The sequence below is a fragment of the Canis lupus genome, chromosome 12, assembly GCF_048164855.1.
Source record: "Canis lupus baileyi chromosome 12, mCanLup2.hap1, whole genome shotgun sequence".
Lineage (NCBI taxonomy): Eukaryota > Metazoa > Chordata > Mammalia > Carnivora > Canidae > Canis > Canis lupus.
The window spans coordinates 26,903,772-26,921,041 of NC_132849.1; the positions used below are offsets into that span (position 1 = coordinate 26,903,772).

General features: G+C 38.9%; 1 long non-coding RNA gene across 1 annotated transcript in view; it reads left to right on the forward strand.

The window, feature by feature from the left end:
- Positions 1–17,270, forward strand: part of LOC140601352 (uncharacterized) — a 32,372-nt gene that overhangs the window by 11,999 nt on the left and 3,103 nt on the right. Inside the window, exon 2 of the long non-coding RNA XR_012004365.1 lies at positions 9,680–9,839. This is a non-coding gene — a long non-coding RNA (uncharacterized lncRNA). The remainder of the gene's footprint in view (positions 1–9,679; positions 9,840–17,270) is intronic.

Consider the following 17,270-nt stretch of genomic DNA (forward strand, 5'->3'; position numbering starts at 1 on the left):
AAAAGATGTGTAAGACTTCTACACTGAAAGATCTACAAAATGGAAAGGTATCCTATGTTCATGGATTAGAAGCCTCCCATGTTGCTAATATTTTCGTTCTCCCAGAAAAACTGAACAGAGTCCAGAAACAAACCGGCCTATATTATAACCAATTAATTTTCACCCAAAATGTCCTCAATTCAATGGAGAAAAGAAAGTCTTTTTAACAGTGTTGAAACAACTGAACATATTTGAGGGGAAAATAAATTAATCTCAACCCCAATCTTACTCCATACGTAAAATTAACTTGAAATAAATCACGACCAAACAGAAAAGTCCAAACTTTAAAGCTTCCAGGAGAAAAAAAGAAAAAAGAATCTTGGGATGAGCTAAGATTTCTTGGACAGAACACAAAAAATAATAACTACTAAAGAATAAAGAAGTAAATATGACTTCATTAATATTTTTATTCTTCAAAGACAGTAGAAAAGCAAGCCACAAAGCGGGAGAAAATATTCTCAATGCATACATGTGACAGACATCTTGAATACCAATTTAAAAGAATCCAGGGGTGCCTGAGTGGCTCAGTCAGTTAAATGTCTGACTTTGGCTCAGATCATGATCTCATGGTCCTGGAATCAAGACCTGAGTTGGGCTCCAAACTCAGTGGGAAGTCTGCTTGTCCCTCTAGTTCTCTTCCCACCCCACTCCCTGGTTGTGCTCTCTCTCTCTCTCTCTCTCAAGTAAATAAATAAATAAGATCTTAAAAAAAAATCCATACAACTCAACAACAAGAAAAACAATCCATTTTTTTTAAGTGGTCAAAATCTTGGCCAGAAATTTCACCAAAGAATATATACAAATGGCTAATAAGCACATGAAATTATATCCAATATTATGAGTTACCAAGGAACTGCATATAAAAAAGGCACTCATAATGAAATTTTAGAAGGCTGTTAATTACGAGGTTGAGGAGGATGTGAAACAAAACAACCAAAAGCTCACTCCAAGATAATAGAACAAAATGGTATAAACCTCTTTGAAAACCAGATTGTGACTTTTATAATTTTACCCCTCCTGAATCTAGCAAATTCTATTTCTAGGTAGAAACATATCCACAAAATGACTTTCATATAAATGTTCCTAGTAGCTTTATCCATAATAGCCCAAACCTGAAAACAGTCAAATGTCCATCAATAGGTGAATAGATTAACCAACTGAGGTATTCCTACACAAGGAAATACTAGTTAGCAACATAAGACAACCAACTATTGGTGCATGCAATAACATGGACAAATCTCACAATTATGCTAAGTGAAAGAAGCCAGACAAAAGGAGTACATACTATGTATTTCTTTTTTCTTTCTTTCTTTTCTCTTTCTTTCTTTTTTTTTCTTTCTTTTCTTTCTTTCTTTCTTTCTTTCTTTCTTTCTTTCTTTCTTTCTTTCTTTCTTCTTTCTTTCTTTTTCTTTCTTTCTTTCTCTTTCTTCTTTCTTTTCTTTTCTTTCCTTTTCTTTTTTTCTTTCTTTTCTTTTCCTTTTTTTTAGAGAAGGAGAGAGAGGGGCAGAGTGGGGAAGCACAGAGGGAGAGGGAGAGAGAGAATTTCAAGCATGCTCCACACCCAGCACAAAGACCCACATGGCGCTCAATCTCACAACCCTGAGGTCATGAGCCTGAGCCAAAATCAAGAGTCACTTAACCATCCAGGGGAACCCCTGTGTATTCCTTTTATAGGAAGTTCTAAAATAAGTTCAAAGGGGGCTCAGTCTGTTAAGTGTCTGCCTTCAGCTCAGCTCACGTTGAGCTCCCCACTCAGCAAGGAGCCTGCTTCTCCCTTCCCCCCTGCTCATGCTCTCTTCTTCTCTCTCTCTCTCTCTCTCAAATAAATAAAATCTTTTAAAAAAAAAGGGGGGGGGGAGTTCTAAAATAGGCAAAAGTGATGCGTAGTGATAGAAATCAGATCATGGTTAGCTTGAGTGGGCTCGGGCTTCCCATGGGGGATTCTGGGCTCCAGATGGAATGACCTGAAGAGGAGCCTTCAGGAGACGTGACAGGCCAAGGGCAAAATCTTTCATGGGAGGCAACTGGAAAACCAGGTGTGTTTAGCACCCTCCCTGTGGATCATCTCCACATTTAAGAATTCAAGTTTCCTTTCCTCCCTCCTTCCCTTCCTTTCTTCCTTCCCCTTCTCCCCTTTTCCACTTTCATCCAATTGAAACCTGTGGGAAATGCTGGTATCCCCCTGAGCCGAAACCTTTTAAAAATTTTTTAATCTGATTTCAGAGAGGCATCTGCTGATCCCTCCATTGTCTGTGATGGAGCAGAATCTCAGACCCGTAATTATCTCTTCTCCTGGCAGGCCTTAAGATGAAACAGACAGGAAGACCTGAACGGATTCTTCTCAGATGCCACCTCTTAGCACTGGGCTTTGTGAGCCTGTTATTTGGGGCACTGCAGAAGGCAGGGCCCTATCCCGCCGAGGATCAATGGGAAAATAAGCGGTTGCTCGTGCATAGACTGCGGTCTCCTGCAGTTGTCAGGCCTCCTTGGTAATGGCTATTTATCCCCACTTAATTGCTACCTGGGCTCCCCCTCATTCTGTGCTGGCTGGCACTTCCCACCACTGCCATCCTCGGCAAACTTAGGGCAGCCTGCAGAGGAGCGGCATCCCTGCCCGGCACCCCTTCACAGAGACTCGTGTTGCCCACGGTGACCTCGGCCAGATTGCTTAGGGGTGCCACCTGCACTGATTCTCTCCTGGGTGGTGTCACCTGATTTCCAGTGCCTGGGGACAGCTGTACTAGCGCAGCCCTGGGGTCTGCTCACTTGCCATGCTAAGCGTCCAGGCATTTTCTGGGAAGGCCAGAGGGACAGGGTGGGAAATTCTGACAACAGTCTGAAAAAATATTAGTCCATATTCTCAGAGAGTGCAAGAGCCAGAGAACCTCAGAAAAAGAGAACATCAAGCCCATCTACATCTGGACTTCTTGCTGTGTGAAAGGCTAAATGGATACCTGTCCTTAAAGAGAAGAAGAAACACATTAGCACATAAGCAAAAATCCTACCCAAAATATTATAATCCAAGCCAGATATTACATAATAAGCACATTATATCAAGAACAAATTTGCCCAATGCAAAGTAGTGTGAACTTGGAAAATGAAATACTGTAATTCATAATTTAACTCCATTAAAATAAAAAGCTTGAGATGCCTGGGTGGCTCAGTGGTTGAGCATCTGCCTTCAGCTCAGGGTATGATCCTGGAGTTTCAGGATCAAGTCCCACATCGGGCTCCCTGCATGGAGCCTGCTTCTCCCTCTGCCTATGTCTCTGCCTATCTCTCGGTGTATCTCTCATGAGTAAATAAATAATTTTTTTTATTGGAGTTCAATTTGTCAACATATAGCATAACACCCAGTGCTCATCCCATCAAGTGCCCCCCTCAGTGGCCGTCACCCAATAAAATCTTTTTTAAAAATAAAATTTAGGGGATCCCTGGATGGCTCAGTGCTTTAGCGCCTGCCTTCAGCCCAAGGCATGATCCTGGAGTCCCAGGACTGAGTCTGGCATCAGGCTTCCTGCATGGAGCCTGCTTCTCCCTCTGCCCGTGTCTCTGCCTCTCTCTCTCTCTCTCTCTCTGTCTCATAAATAAATAAATAAAATCTTTAAAAATAAATAAATAAATAAAAATAAAAGATGATATTTTAAAAAGCTGATGATTAAAAAAAAAAGGCTTTGTTCACTTGTTAGGGGCTCTCTCAGAGAGCTACATCATCACATAACTTACCATATTACCTTTGGGATTCACTTTGATTCTGCAGGGTTAGGCAAGCAAGCTTCATTTTTGTTCCCATCTACACTGAGTGCCTGGTGTGCCTGGAGCCCAGTGTTGGGGAAGAGGGAGAGATCCTCTGTGGGCTGGCAGGAAAGAGGGTCAGCATTGATCGGTAAGCTCTGCTGGGGCACTGAGGTGGCAGGTAATGGTGCCCACACCTTGTGTCACCCTGGTAAGCTTGCCTGCATTGGAAAGTATAGAACACTTTCCCAAAGTCGTCTTGTGAAAAATCACCTTGTTAGTCTAATCCTTCACACCAGAAAGTAGAGACCAAAACAACAAACTGTAAATCTTCATTGGTTAAGTTGTTTGCTTGTATTCCTGAGTTGATTTAGTCCAATCCAGGAGTAAATGGGGACTCTGTTGCACAGCCATGTACCCAAGCTCCTAAAAAAAGTTTTTCCTCTGTGGATAAGTTGTCTGTAAAAGTTTTACCTCTTACATAAAAATAAAAAATAAAAAAGAAAGAAAGAAAAGAAAAAAAAAAAGAAGCCTCAACTGCTCAGAATCCCACTTTAATTCAACAAACATATTTGCCTGCTTACCAAGTAGAGGAGGAACTATGTTAGGTCCTATAAAGAATAAAATTTCAAAAGTCTATGGCATTGTACCAAGACCCTTTGATGGGGAAAGAATATTTTTTTCAACTACGGATGCTAGAACAACTGGATATCCACATGCAAATAAATGAATTTGGACCTTTATCCACACCAGTTACAAAAATTGACTCAAAATAGATCAAGGGCCAAAATATGGGTTAAAACCATAGAACTCTTAGGAGAAAGCATAGATATAAATGCTCATGACCTTGAATTAGACAATGATTTTTTTGCTATGACACCAAAAGCACAAGCAAGAAAAGAAAAAAATAGATAAATTGGACTTTATCAAATTAAAATTTTCTTGTTCTTCAAAGGACACCATCAAGACAACAGAACAGGAGGAAATATTTGCACATTATGTATCTAATAATGGTCTAGTATCCAGAATATATAAAGAACAATGACAGCTCAATAATAAAAGGACAAATTATCTGATTTTTTAAATTTTAAATAAACATTTCTCCAAAGGCAGTATACAAATGGCCTATAAACACATGAAAAGATGCTCAGGGATCCCTGGGTGGCGCAGCGGTTTGGCGCCTGCCTTTGGCCCAGGGCGCGATCCTGGAGACCCGGGATCGAATCCCACGTCGGGCTCCCGGTGCATGGAGCCTGCTTCTCCCTCTGCCTATGTCTCTGCCTCTCTCTCTTTCTCTCTCTGTGACTATCATAAAAAAAAAAAAAAAAAAAAATTTAAAAGATGCTCAATATCATTAGTCATTAGGGAAACACAAACTAAAGCCACAGTGAGATACCACGTCACATCTGCTAGAATGGCTACGATTAAACAGATGGACAATAATAACTGTTGATAGGATGTGGAGAAACTGGAATCCTCATACATTGCTGTTGGGAATGTAAAATAGTTCAGTCACTTTGAAAATGTCTGGCAGTTTCTCAAAAAGTCGAACAGAGTTACTATATAACCCAAGAACTCCCCTCCTTGATACATATCCGAAAGAATTGAAAATGTGTATCTGCACAAAAAGTTGGACATGAATATTCATAGTCAACCCAGGTGTCCATTAGTTGATGAATGGATAAATAATAAGTAGCATATTCAAACAACAGAATAGTATGTAGCTATAAAAAGGAATTTGGTACTGATACATGCTATAACATGAATGAACTTTTAAAAAAAGCTAAGTAAAAGAAGCCAGACAAATAAGACCACATATTGTATGATACCGTTTACACAAAGTGCCCAAAATAGGCAAATCCATCATAACAAAAAATAATAGGTTAGTGGTTGCTGGGCTGGAATGAGCAGAGAAGGATGAAACCTTCATTTCTTAGAAAGGGATAAGGCCTTCTTTCTGGGGTGGTGAAAATGTTCTGGAACTCCATAGTGGTGATGGCTGCCCAGCTTTGTGAATACACTAAAAGCCACTGAATGCACACTTTAAAGGAGTGAATTTTTTTTTAAAGATTTTATTTATTTATTCACGAGAGACATAGAAAGAGAGGCAAAGACACAGGCAGAGGGAGAAGCAGGCTCCCTGCAGGGAGCCCAATGCAGGATTTGATCCCAGGACCCCAGATCACAACCTGAGCCAAAGGCAGATGCTCAACCACTGAGCCACCCAGGTGCCCCTTAAGAGGTGAATTTTATGGTATATGAATTATATATTAACTTTATATAACATATGTTTTAAGTCTAAGACATAGTCTTGAACTCTCAAGTAGCTGACAATCCTTAGTGCTTAAATGTGCCTACTTAACACCATCTAATTATCAATACTGTATGCTTTTATTTTTTGAGGTGGCCACAAATCACATTATTTTTGATACATTAATCAACTCACAACCTAAAAAATAAAAATCAGTCTATGGATACATTGTATTAATTTTTAATTATTAAGAATGGAGCATTTTACAATACATTTTTTTCTAAGCGACAAGGAAGACATTAATCATATCAGTGGGCCTGAAGATATCTCCATTTGATGGTCTTGGAAGTGACTCAGACTTAAATATAACAAAAAATCTCTCAAATGAGGTATCTGGGTGGCTCAGTTCATAAAGCATCTGGTTCTTGATCTCAGGATTCTGAGCTCAGACTCTGTGTTGGACTCCTAGTTGGGCATGGAACTTACTAAAGAAAGAAAAAAGAAAGAAAGAAAGAAAGAAAGAAAGAAAGAAAGAAAGAAAGAAGAAAGAAAGAAAGAAAGAAAGAAAGAAAGAAAGAAAGAAAGAAAAGAAAGAAAGAAAAAGAAAGAAAAGGCTCTTCTGTTTTTATTTGTTCATTCATTCCCAAAACTTTATTGATTATTATCATCTGCTGGGCCTTGGGGAGAGATTGAGTTCCCTTAAGGAGTTTCCCCAAGGAGCTCACTGTGTAAGGTAAGAGGAAAGCCTGAGTACAAACCCCTGTGAGCCTGCCCTAGGAAAGCCATCACAAATCTATGGGTAGGCCCAGCTGTGGGCCATCCCATGGGACAATCTTTTGCACACAAAATTTAAGGGACACATAAAATATATTTAGGGGACCCAGAAGCAGCGTGACATTGGATTGTGTTTCCTGTTCCACCAGCAGCATTTTCTCCAAGTATGTGTTATTACCCCAAATCAGCAACTGGCAGCACCACCTTGATCTCTGCCATCTGTATTACAAATTTTAAATGAATTGTTAACATATAAAAGTCAGGGGGTTTCAAATGAAAATCACAACGTCTAGCTTCTTTTAAAAACCTGGCGGTAAAAATAAATAAATAAATAAATAAATAAATAAATAAATAAATAAAATAAAATAAAAAAAAACCTGGCGGTGCTGGCATACTCTGGAATAGAATTCTCAGGTGGGGTGGCGTAGTGCCCACTCCCACTCACAGGTGCAAAATGGGCAAGGATCTCTCTAACTGGCTGCGATCAATGAGCTGGCTGATGGGCTCAAAGGCCTTATTATACTATTCTCTCTGTTGCTGTTTTTTTTTTTTTTAATGTTTAAATGTCTATAATAAAAAGTTAAACAAAAATTGGTGGGTATGCATTCTACAACTGGCTACAGTCCCCACCCTACTCTATTGTCATCAGCAGGACTGTCATCACCACTCACCAGGCTTACGCTACTCTTTTCCTTAGAAGTATTAAAAGGAAGCCGAACTCTCTCACACCTCACTTGTCTGCCTCATCTTCCTCATCTGTGCAAGGACCCTGCTGGCATCTGAGGACTGTCTCTGAAAAAAGCCTTAAGCATAGGGCACAGCCTGGTGGCCAATGGCCAGACTTGGCCCAGAAATGTGTTTTTGTTTCGCCCAGAGAATGGTCCCCAGTAAGAGCTCAGTGTCGTGGATGAGCATCACTGGAGCCAATTCACTCCAGTCCTCACCACCTACATTAGTATCTGGCCCAGTAAATGTTTTTGTTCCACACTTTGCCTCTAAAGATATTTGATTTTTAAAATCTAAGACAGGAGGGACAGCGGTTTCCTTCAGGATTTATGCTGGCATGGAGATTGGCACTGCGAATCTTCAAATCTTGACACCCTGTCTGTCCATTAATCCTTCCTGTTGTGAAGATGACCACCCTTTCCATGTAGTGGCTTTTGTGAAAGTCTTCCTGTCTGGGGGAGTTGAAAACAGCTCTTTAGCTTTCCTAATTTTTTAATTAAATGATTAATTCTGTATTATTAACATAATCTCCATCTCCAACTATGCCTAATTGTCCTTAAATGTTCAACATAAGTGGGTAACTCATATTTTTTTTAAGATTTATTTATTTGAGAGAGAGAGAGAGAAAGAAAAACAGTGTGCACAGCAGTGGAAGGGCAGAGGGAGAAGGAGGGAGAGAATCTTAAGGAAGCTTCGCCTTTGGCACAGAGCCTGACATGGGGCTCGATCTCACAAGCCTGAGATCATGACCTGAGCTGAAATCAAGAGTCAGACACTTAACTGACTGAGCCACCCAGGGGGCCCAGAAGCAGGTAATTCATTCTGTGACCAAATATAGTTTACACCCAAAAAAAGCAGGAAGTACATGATTACCTTTTTTTTTTTTTTAAGATTTTACTTATTTACCTGAAAGAGAGCACAGAAGGAGAAGAGAAGCAGACTCCCCACCTAGCAGAGACCTCTATGTGGGGCTCCATCCCAGGACCCTCAGACCACAACCTGAACCAAAGGCAGACGCTTAACTGACTGAGCCACCCAGGCACCAGAGTACATGATTACTTTGAAAAATTCACAAGCCTTCTGACAGAGAAAGAAATGCAATCCCAAACAGGTTTAAGACTTTATCTCTATTAAGTAGATTACAAACATTTCAAAGGGTCACATTCTGTGACTATAAGAAAACAGGCACACTTACATATTACTCCTGTAGCTACAAATTGGTTGGATGAGTAACCTGCAAATGTTACAAGAGCTGTGGTCACGTCATTTTATTGGGGAAATAAATTTCCAAGGAAATAACCAAAACCGAAAGGTACAAAACTATTCCCACTAGTGTCATTCTCAAGGTAGAGACACATGTCAACAAACCCTGGCCACAAAAACAAACAATATCCCGAAAACTCTAGCTTCTTAACAAGATAGCAAACTATAAATTCTTCAAATGACAATGATGCCCACTGTGGTCAATAAATAATGAGCCTGTGAGAGAGAAGGGTAAGTGACAAAAACTAAATGAAACGGAGACTAGGTTCACAAGGATTTCATATGAATAAAAAACAAAACATAATCATTGAAAAAGGTCAGAAGTGGGACACCAGGCTGGCTCATCAGTTCAGCATCTGCCTTTGGCTCAGGGCATGATTCTGGGGTCCTGGGATTGAGTCCCACATCAGGGTCCCCACAGGGAGCCTGCTTCTCCCTCTGCCTGTATCTTTGCCTCTCTCTATGTCTCTAATGAATAAATAAACAAAATCTTAAAAAAAAAGAAAAAGAAAAAGAAAAAAGTCAGAAGAGAATAGCAGAGGCTCCAAGGATTTTAAATGGCTTGATGTTCATATGTAGTCCAAAAGAACGATTTCAAAGAGAAAGTTAGAATCTGGTTAGAATTGTAGATGAAAAGGATGTAACACAGTGATAGCGTTGTCATCATGTAGACAAGGGGACGGAAAACAGAATACATGTGGGGAAGAGCAACCCAAAGCATGGAGGTGTGCAGAAGAGTTTGAAGAACACAGCTAGTACCCAAACACCCAGAAGCTAATGGTCACTGTTATTTCTGCAAATGAGGCATCTTAGCTTGTGGATTGAATTTCTCAGGGTGTAAGGTAATGGTTAACTGTTTTCCTCTTTTGCTTTTCATAAATTTGCTAACAGTCTCCAGGAAAGGTGCTGAAGACAAATTTATGAAAGGAAACAGCAAACTTAGCCACTGGTGGGAGAATGCCACAGAGATCTCTCAGAAAACCACAGAGAAGAGGTGACATCTGAAGTGGGCCCTGAAGGATAAGCTGTAATGTGTCAGCAATGGGAAAGGGTGAGTGCAGGAGAGCAAACAGCCTGGGCAAAGGCATGGGAATCTAGTGTTTGACTGGGAAGTGGTCACAGACAGAGAGTGAGTAGGTTTGGAACAACAAGGTTTTATCATAGAAAAATTTGCTAAACACCTACCAACTACTCCCTAAAGTCTCTGACTACTTGCACCCCATAAAGCCAACCAAGGATAAAAACAATATAAACAAATACACCAAAGCTTGAACCATAGCACCCCCTGGCATGTGAAACAACTGCAAATTCTCTTTGATTGTTCTTTGTTTCCATGAGTATGTCTTGTTGGCCCAACCCAGCTATAAACACATTTCTTGGAAAGAGTGAACACTGCCCCAGTAGTTTGTGCAGTGCATAATATACCAACTGTTCCTGCCCATACTGATTATGGTTAGTGTTAAATGTGGAGGTTAAAAAGTTTTCCTGGCTCTGAGATGCTCTTGCTGTAGAGTGTTTGACTGAGTTCTCTGATCAGTCTGCTCCTAAGAAATACAAGGAAACATCCCACTTCTCAGAATGACTTGAAGCTATCCCACCACCTTTTAATAGACTGCTATTGATTATTTAATTTATTAAATAATTTTTTAACAAGCATTACTTGAGTAATAACCATGGGCCAGGCTCTGTGCCCAAGCAATAGAAAGAATCAAACCAACAACAATGAGAAAGGAAGATGTGATCTTTTCCTTGTGGGGCCTAGAAAATTAAAGTGATAAGAGTCAAATATCTCTCTCCTTTATTTTCTATTTGAAATAATACACAAACCCCCCATAGTCTTTTTAGACTTTTCACTTCAGGCAGTATCTATTCACCACTCTTTCTTATCTACAAAAGGCAGGTAGAGATGTGAATAATCTGTTTCATTAGCAACAGACTACTTACTCAAAAAACAACAAAGCAGGAGATGGAGGCAGTTCATGATCAAATAAACTTGAAAAATGAGTCGAGTCATACTCCATCTTAGAGATTTACCTTCGTGTTCACTAATTAAAGGGTATGTAAAAGAACTTTTCACCTTTAGCTAATTCAGGATTTCCAAAACTTCTCTGGCCATAGAGCCATTTTTTTTTTAAGGATTTTATTTATTTATTTGAGAGAGAGAGAGAGAGAGAAAGCATAAGCAGGGGGAGCGGTAAAGGGAGAGGGAGAGGGAAAAACAGACTCCCCACTGAGCAAGGAGCCCAATGAAGGGGGCTTGATCTCAGGACCCTGGGATCATGACCTGAGCCAAAGGCAGACACTCAGCTGAGTGATCCATCCAGGTGCCCCAGAACCATTTTCTTTATAGATTTTCTAACATTAAATTTAGGGAATAGTTCTCAGAGTTGTGAGGAAGTCAGAGCCATTCTACATTGGAATCACCTAAAGGTACATTATCAAAATTCTGCAGAGAGGCTTTCAAGGGTTTTAGGTAACACTTTAGATCATTAACACTGTATAGGCAATAGTGAGTTAATGGCCAGCAGAACTGGTAACTGGTCACAGACCTGAGCAGTGCTGAGGATGGGCAGTGTCCCTAGGAGATTTTGGGCTGGGTACAATAGGACAGAATTAGGACTCAAGCACCTAAGTACTGTCCTGGTGTCCCTTTGGATTCAGTGTGATCTGAAGGAAGCCACTTCCTTCCAAGAACCATCTGTGAAGCTTGGGGTTTGGAATTAGACTAGGTTTAATTGTGGAAATGTATGAGGACATTTTATTGGTCAGTGGTCAGGGCTCACTACTGACATGGAGTATGTAAGAAGCTGTGAATGCTAGAGGTCTGTGGTGTGCAGAGTATTTTCTTTCTCACCTTGAATTATCCTGCCTACTGCATGATTTTCTGATGTTTTGGACATTCATATAAGAGGTGAAAACCCTACTACCAATTACCTGAGCCAAGAAGTGCACATAAATGGTTTAACATGCACTGAAGTTTCCAGGAATGCAACTACAATGTGAATCAAGAGAAGATTATACTGTATACAGTCAGAAATTTACCAAGAATGTTACCACCATTTTGGAAAATCACACCACCGATGGTAACAGTACTCATAGGTTTTAATTAAATTGCTAATGTTATATGCCTTGCAGCTGTCACATTCATGTTGACTCTATGGTGCAAGCACCCAGTGACCTCATTATATCATCTAGACCAATGCTACTTGACATGCCCTTGTACTTCTTGATAAGGAACATGCATCAGAGCATATTATCAATATCTCACTTCCTTCATCAAGAAAGTCTTGCCATGAAAAAAAATGTCAGCTAAACTAAATAGTGTGCTTAGTGATATAGTTGATTTTCATTTCTGGTATAAGCTTGATGTCAATGAAGATCAGTAACAGTTTATTTCATGGATGGGATATGATCTTTCCATAGTCATATATATGAGTAAACTTTATTATCAATGCATTTTATTTCAGAAAAGGAAAGGGAACGCAACAAATATTGGTTATAAAAAAAGAAAATTCAGTCCAACATATCTGATGATCACTGGGGTCAAATGATTGCCAAGGGCAGCACTGGGCCCTTGCCCAGCACTGGGCTTTTATTTGCCCATAGCACCATCAACTGCCTCACTCAGTTCTCTGAGAACACAACTGAAGGTTTCTCAGTCTTGCATAAAGTGAGTGCTGGTCAACTGCCACTTTGTGACACCCCTTTCAACCAGAGCACAAGCCCTACCTATGTAGAAAGTCTGGAGCACCTGCTAAGGATCTCTGTGGTCTTTTCAGACTTTTAAAAAACTTATTTTTGTGTCTTTCAAGTTTTGCAACTCTGACTTTGGCCCATCTGAATGGTTGCCCAAGTCACAGAAAGAATTGGCACTGTTCTATTAGGGGAAAAATTCAATGCGTTCTCTCCTGCAAAACAAGGACAATTACCTCCTTCACTGCTCTATCCCCTAAATGTGTACTAGATGGTTGATGAGAGCAAAATTTCTTTGCTCCAGTCAATGCAGTTCAGTCCCACAGGGGTTAAAGCTGGCTTCTTGTCTCTGCTGGGGAACCAAGCAGGATGGGGCTCCTCCTGTAATGGGCGCAGATGCCGCCATGCTTTGTTGATTACAGTCTCCCACACCAAGGAAGCTTTGACTAGGTTTGACATAATCAGCTCACAGCCTCTGCCTGCACTCTTTCACAAACAGGCCATTTTCACATCTTTTTCATGGAATCCGACAAGCGGAAAAATAATTAATGTTACCTCAGCCCAACAATGACCCTGGCTCTGATTCAAAAAGAAGGCATGTTGCATAAACTGCCCTTTAATTGAGGGTTGGGGGCAGACCCCACATACTCCTGTATCGGTTCTGCCTCCCTGGCCAAGACTGATTAAGCCTTTCCTAAGATTGAGGATCCATGGTCACTGAGTACTACTCAGTTTCAGGTTCAAAGAGTTTCTGTGAAAGCATTCTGTTCATGGTATTTAGCAAGCACAGACTTGTTATGCCTGTCAGAGAATTCCAGAAGGTACTGCTGGTTGTTCCCATTTTATTGATAAAGACAAAGTGACTTGCTCTTTGCGGAAGGTCCAAAATTAGAAACCGCAACTATTTTTCAGTATGTTTCTTTCCTTTGTTTTGAAAAAGAAAATACAAATGTACTTTAGTTATAGAAGTCTACATGGTCATTTACACAGTTGTGAATGGTACAGCCATTCGAGTGGCAAAATGGTGCGGCCCCTTTGGTACCTAATCTGACAGCTCCTCAAATGCTTAGCAATTCCACACCTAGGAATTCTCCTAAGAGAACTGAAAACATATGTCCATAAAAAATCTCATACATGAACGTTCATAGCAGCCTTATCCATAGCAGCTGGAAAGCGGAAACAATCCAAATGTCTCTCAACTGATAAATGGAAAAACAAAAGTGGTATATATAACCATACAATAGAATATTATTTGGTATTAAAAAGGAATGAAATAGATAATGTAATATGAATGAATCTTGAAAACATTATGCGAAGAAGTCAGTCACAGACAACACTTACTACATGACTCCATTGATATGAAATGCCCAGAATGGGCAAATATAGAGAGATAGAAAATAAATAAGTGATTGCTTAGGGCTGGGGAGAATGCGGGGCTTGGGACTAGATAACTAAGGGGTGCAGAGTTTCTTTCTGAGGTGATAAAAATACATTCTAAAATTGTGATGTTGCTTGTGAAACTCTATAAATATACTAAAACGCATTGAATTGCACACTTTTTTCAAAAAGTGTGTACTTTGCTAATCTGATTCCAGAAAAATGATTGTCAAATTGTGGGCCAAGGAACCTGGTGATTCTCAAGATCTTTTCGGGATGTCTATTATATATATTGTGTTTTATTTTCCATGCAATGATTTTTGAAAATAAAGAAGAACCCCCTTTTGCATATATAAATTTTCTTCATAGTAGTGTTAAACTAACAGGCTTCAAGTCCTAAAATAACCAAAAATAATTTTATAGGCAATCTTATTTTCTCTCATGTCAGAATGGCCAGTTTGTGAAAGGTTTCTGGATGGATCTTGCATGTAAATACCATCTAGTTTCTTCTACTCTTATGAACCTAATTGCTTTTTCTACTGACATTGAAGTTGCTCACTGTTTTTTCCCTTCCATATTTTCTTACTTTACAGTAAGGGTGGGTTGGTTGTTTTTGTTTTGTTTTGTTTTTTGTTTTTGTTTTTGTTTTTTTAGCATATTCTGATAAAATCTTTATTAAAGAACTTGAACCATATTCTCCTAGGACAGGATCAAAGGATATTTGAGGTACATTCTATAGTGTCATTCTCCAAAGATCCTCCCTGTCAACACTAAACATTTCCTCCAGGAAAATGTCCAGAATGGATCTTTCTTTCTCTTTCTTTCTTTCTTCTTTCTTTCTTTCTTTCTTTCTTTCTTTCTTTCTTTCTTTCTTTCTTTCTTTCTTCTTTCTTCTTTCTTTCTTTCTTTCTTTTTTGATTTTTCTTTATATATTCAGCAACATAGTACCAGTGCAACAGATTGAATGCGGAAGCAGATGTGAGAATCGAGCTATTTTTTATCAAGCCATGAAAAAGATTTTCAAACACATAGAAAGAAAAAAAAACTATACGGTCACTGTAGAAAATTTGGAAAAATCCGGAAAAGGAGAAGACAGACAATAAATATCTTTAGTGATCTGACCAACTTCAGATTACTGCTGTTAGCATTTTGGCACATTTCCATTTGGTCTTTTCTCTGACACTTCGAGTTCAGAAGTCTTTTTTCTGATACTTTGAGTTCTAAGTCTTGTGAAGTGGTGAAGCTCTAGAAAACAGAGTGAGCCTCTTTCCCTCCATTGTCCTTGGTTCTCTCCAAAGTAAAGTGGCTAATACCCACCTTGCCAGGGGTTGGGTGACAGGAAATCCTGAGTATACTCCGTCAAAGCCATTTTACTTACTGATTACAAAAGTAGTATGTGGTCAATATAAAAAAAATACCATGTGTGTTTGTTTGCGTGTGTGTGTGTGTGTGTGTATGCTTGCACACATGCACATGTCTGTGTATCATGAATATATAAAGCAGAAAACAATGAGCTGGGATACTGGGTCAAGGTGGCAGATGAGAACACACGTCTTAAAGTCTCTAACACAAGTCCCTTAAAACAACAGAAAAATGATTTAAATAGAGAATAAACTTATCATAGCAAATGAGAAGAGATGTCACTAGCAGACTGGCAATCATGACAAATTCCAAGAAGACAGAATGAAGAAAGGAAACAGATGAATAAGAACAAATAAATGAGAGACTCCAAACATACTCACACAAAACTGCAAGTGAGGAAAAACAAATTCACAGATATACCAAACTCCAGGTCAAATAGTGAAGATTCACAATCTCATTTTTGCGATGCCTAGATCCAAAAGCTCTCAAAACAGAAAGTGTTTTTTTTTTTTCTCCTAAGTTTGGTACAAACTCGTTTGTAGCAAAACCTGGCCAGAAATGAAATGAAGCTATTATTAGACTTTATCCATCTAGTTTTGTGTGAATATTCATTTATTTCTTTGCAAAAAAAATATTAATGTACCTGATTATAGGGTACTGTACCAGATACTGCTAGGAGTGTTATGAAATATTCAGTAAGTACAATGAACTACGTTTTTGAAATCCAAAAAATTCAGAATTCCAAAACATGACTGGGATCCTAGGGATCTGAATAAACAGTGTGAATTTGTTTCTGTATCAGAAGAGGTCCTAGGGAGAAAGTAACAATTGGTTTCCTATCAACAGGAGAATAAATAAGTAAGTTGGAGTATATTCCAGTACAAGTAAAGACATACAGATTGGAAAGGAAGAAATAAACTGTCTTTATTTTCAGAGAACATGACTGTCTAGAAAATTCCAAAGAATCTAAAAAAAAAAAAAAAACCCACAAAACATTAAAATAAAAACCACCAAAATTGTGTAGAATTCGTGAGTTCAGCAAATCCTCAGGATTTAAAGGCAACACTTGAAAAGCAATCATGCTAACAGTGCTATCAGTGAACAATGGGAAACAAATTAAAGCACAATAATGTAGCCAATTTATATGCTAAAAACCACAAAATGCTGAAAAAGTAAAAAAACAAAACAAACAAAAAAAACCTGAATTGATGGAGACACACACTGTGCTCATTAATTGAAAGACCCAACGTAGTAAAAATGGCAATTAATCTATTGAAGTCCCAGCAAGATTCTTTGTAGATATAAGCAAACTAATACTGAAATTTATATGGAAAGACAAAGAAACTAGAATACCCAAAATAATTTTGAAAAAGATTAAAGTGGACGAATCACACTACCTGCTTTTGAGACTTATTTATACAGCTACAGTAATTAAGACAATACAGTGTTGGCAGAAGAATAGACGCTTAGGTCATAGAACAGAGTATAGTCTAGAAATAGACAATATTTTGTGAACTGATTTTTGACAAAGGTGCAAAAGCAAGTAAATGGAGGAAGGATAATCTCTGTAGCAAATGGTGTTGAAAATACTGGATATTCATAGAACCTTGTCCTAAATCTCAAAACTTAGACAAAAATTAGCTCAAAATAGATCGTAGACCTAAATGCCAAACTTAAAACCATACGACTTTTAGAAGAAAACAGGAGAACATCTTCATTCTCTGGGGTCAGGTGAAGAGTTTCAAGACATGTCTCTATGACTCTGTTTATACAATATTCTTGAAGTGATAGAATGGCAGTGATGGAAAAGACTATGGTTGCTAGAGTTGTAGCAATATCCTGGTCATGCTGATGGCTACTATAATCTAAATCCACACAGAATAAAATTTCATATAACTGTTTATGCACACACAAGAGAATGCATATAAAATTGGTGAGATCTAAATAAGGTCTGTATCTGGGTTTATTTTATAATACTAAATTTAACTTGCAGGCTTTGATGATAAACATCACTTATGTAAAATATTATCCCTGGGGGAAGCTAAGTCAA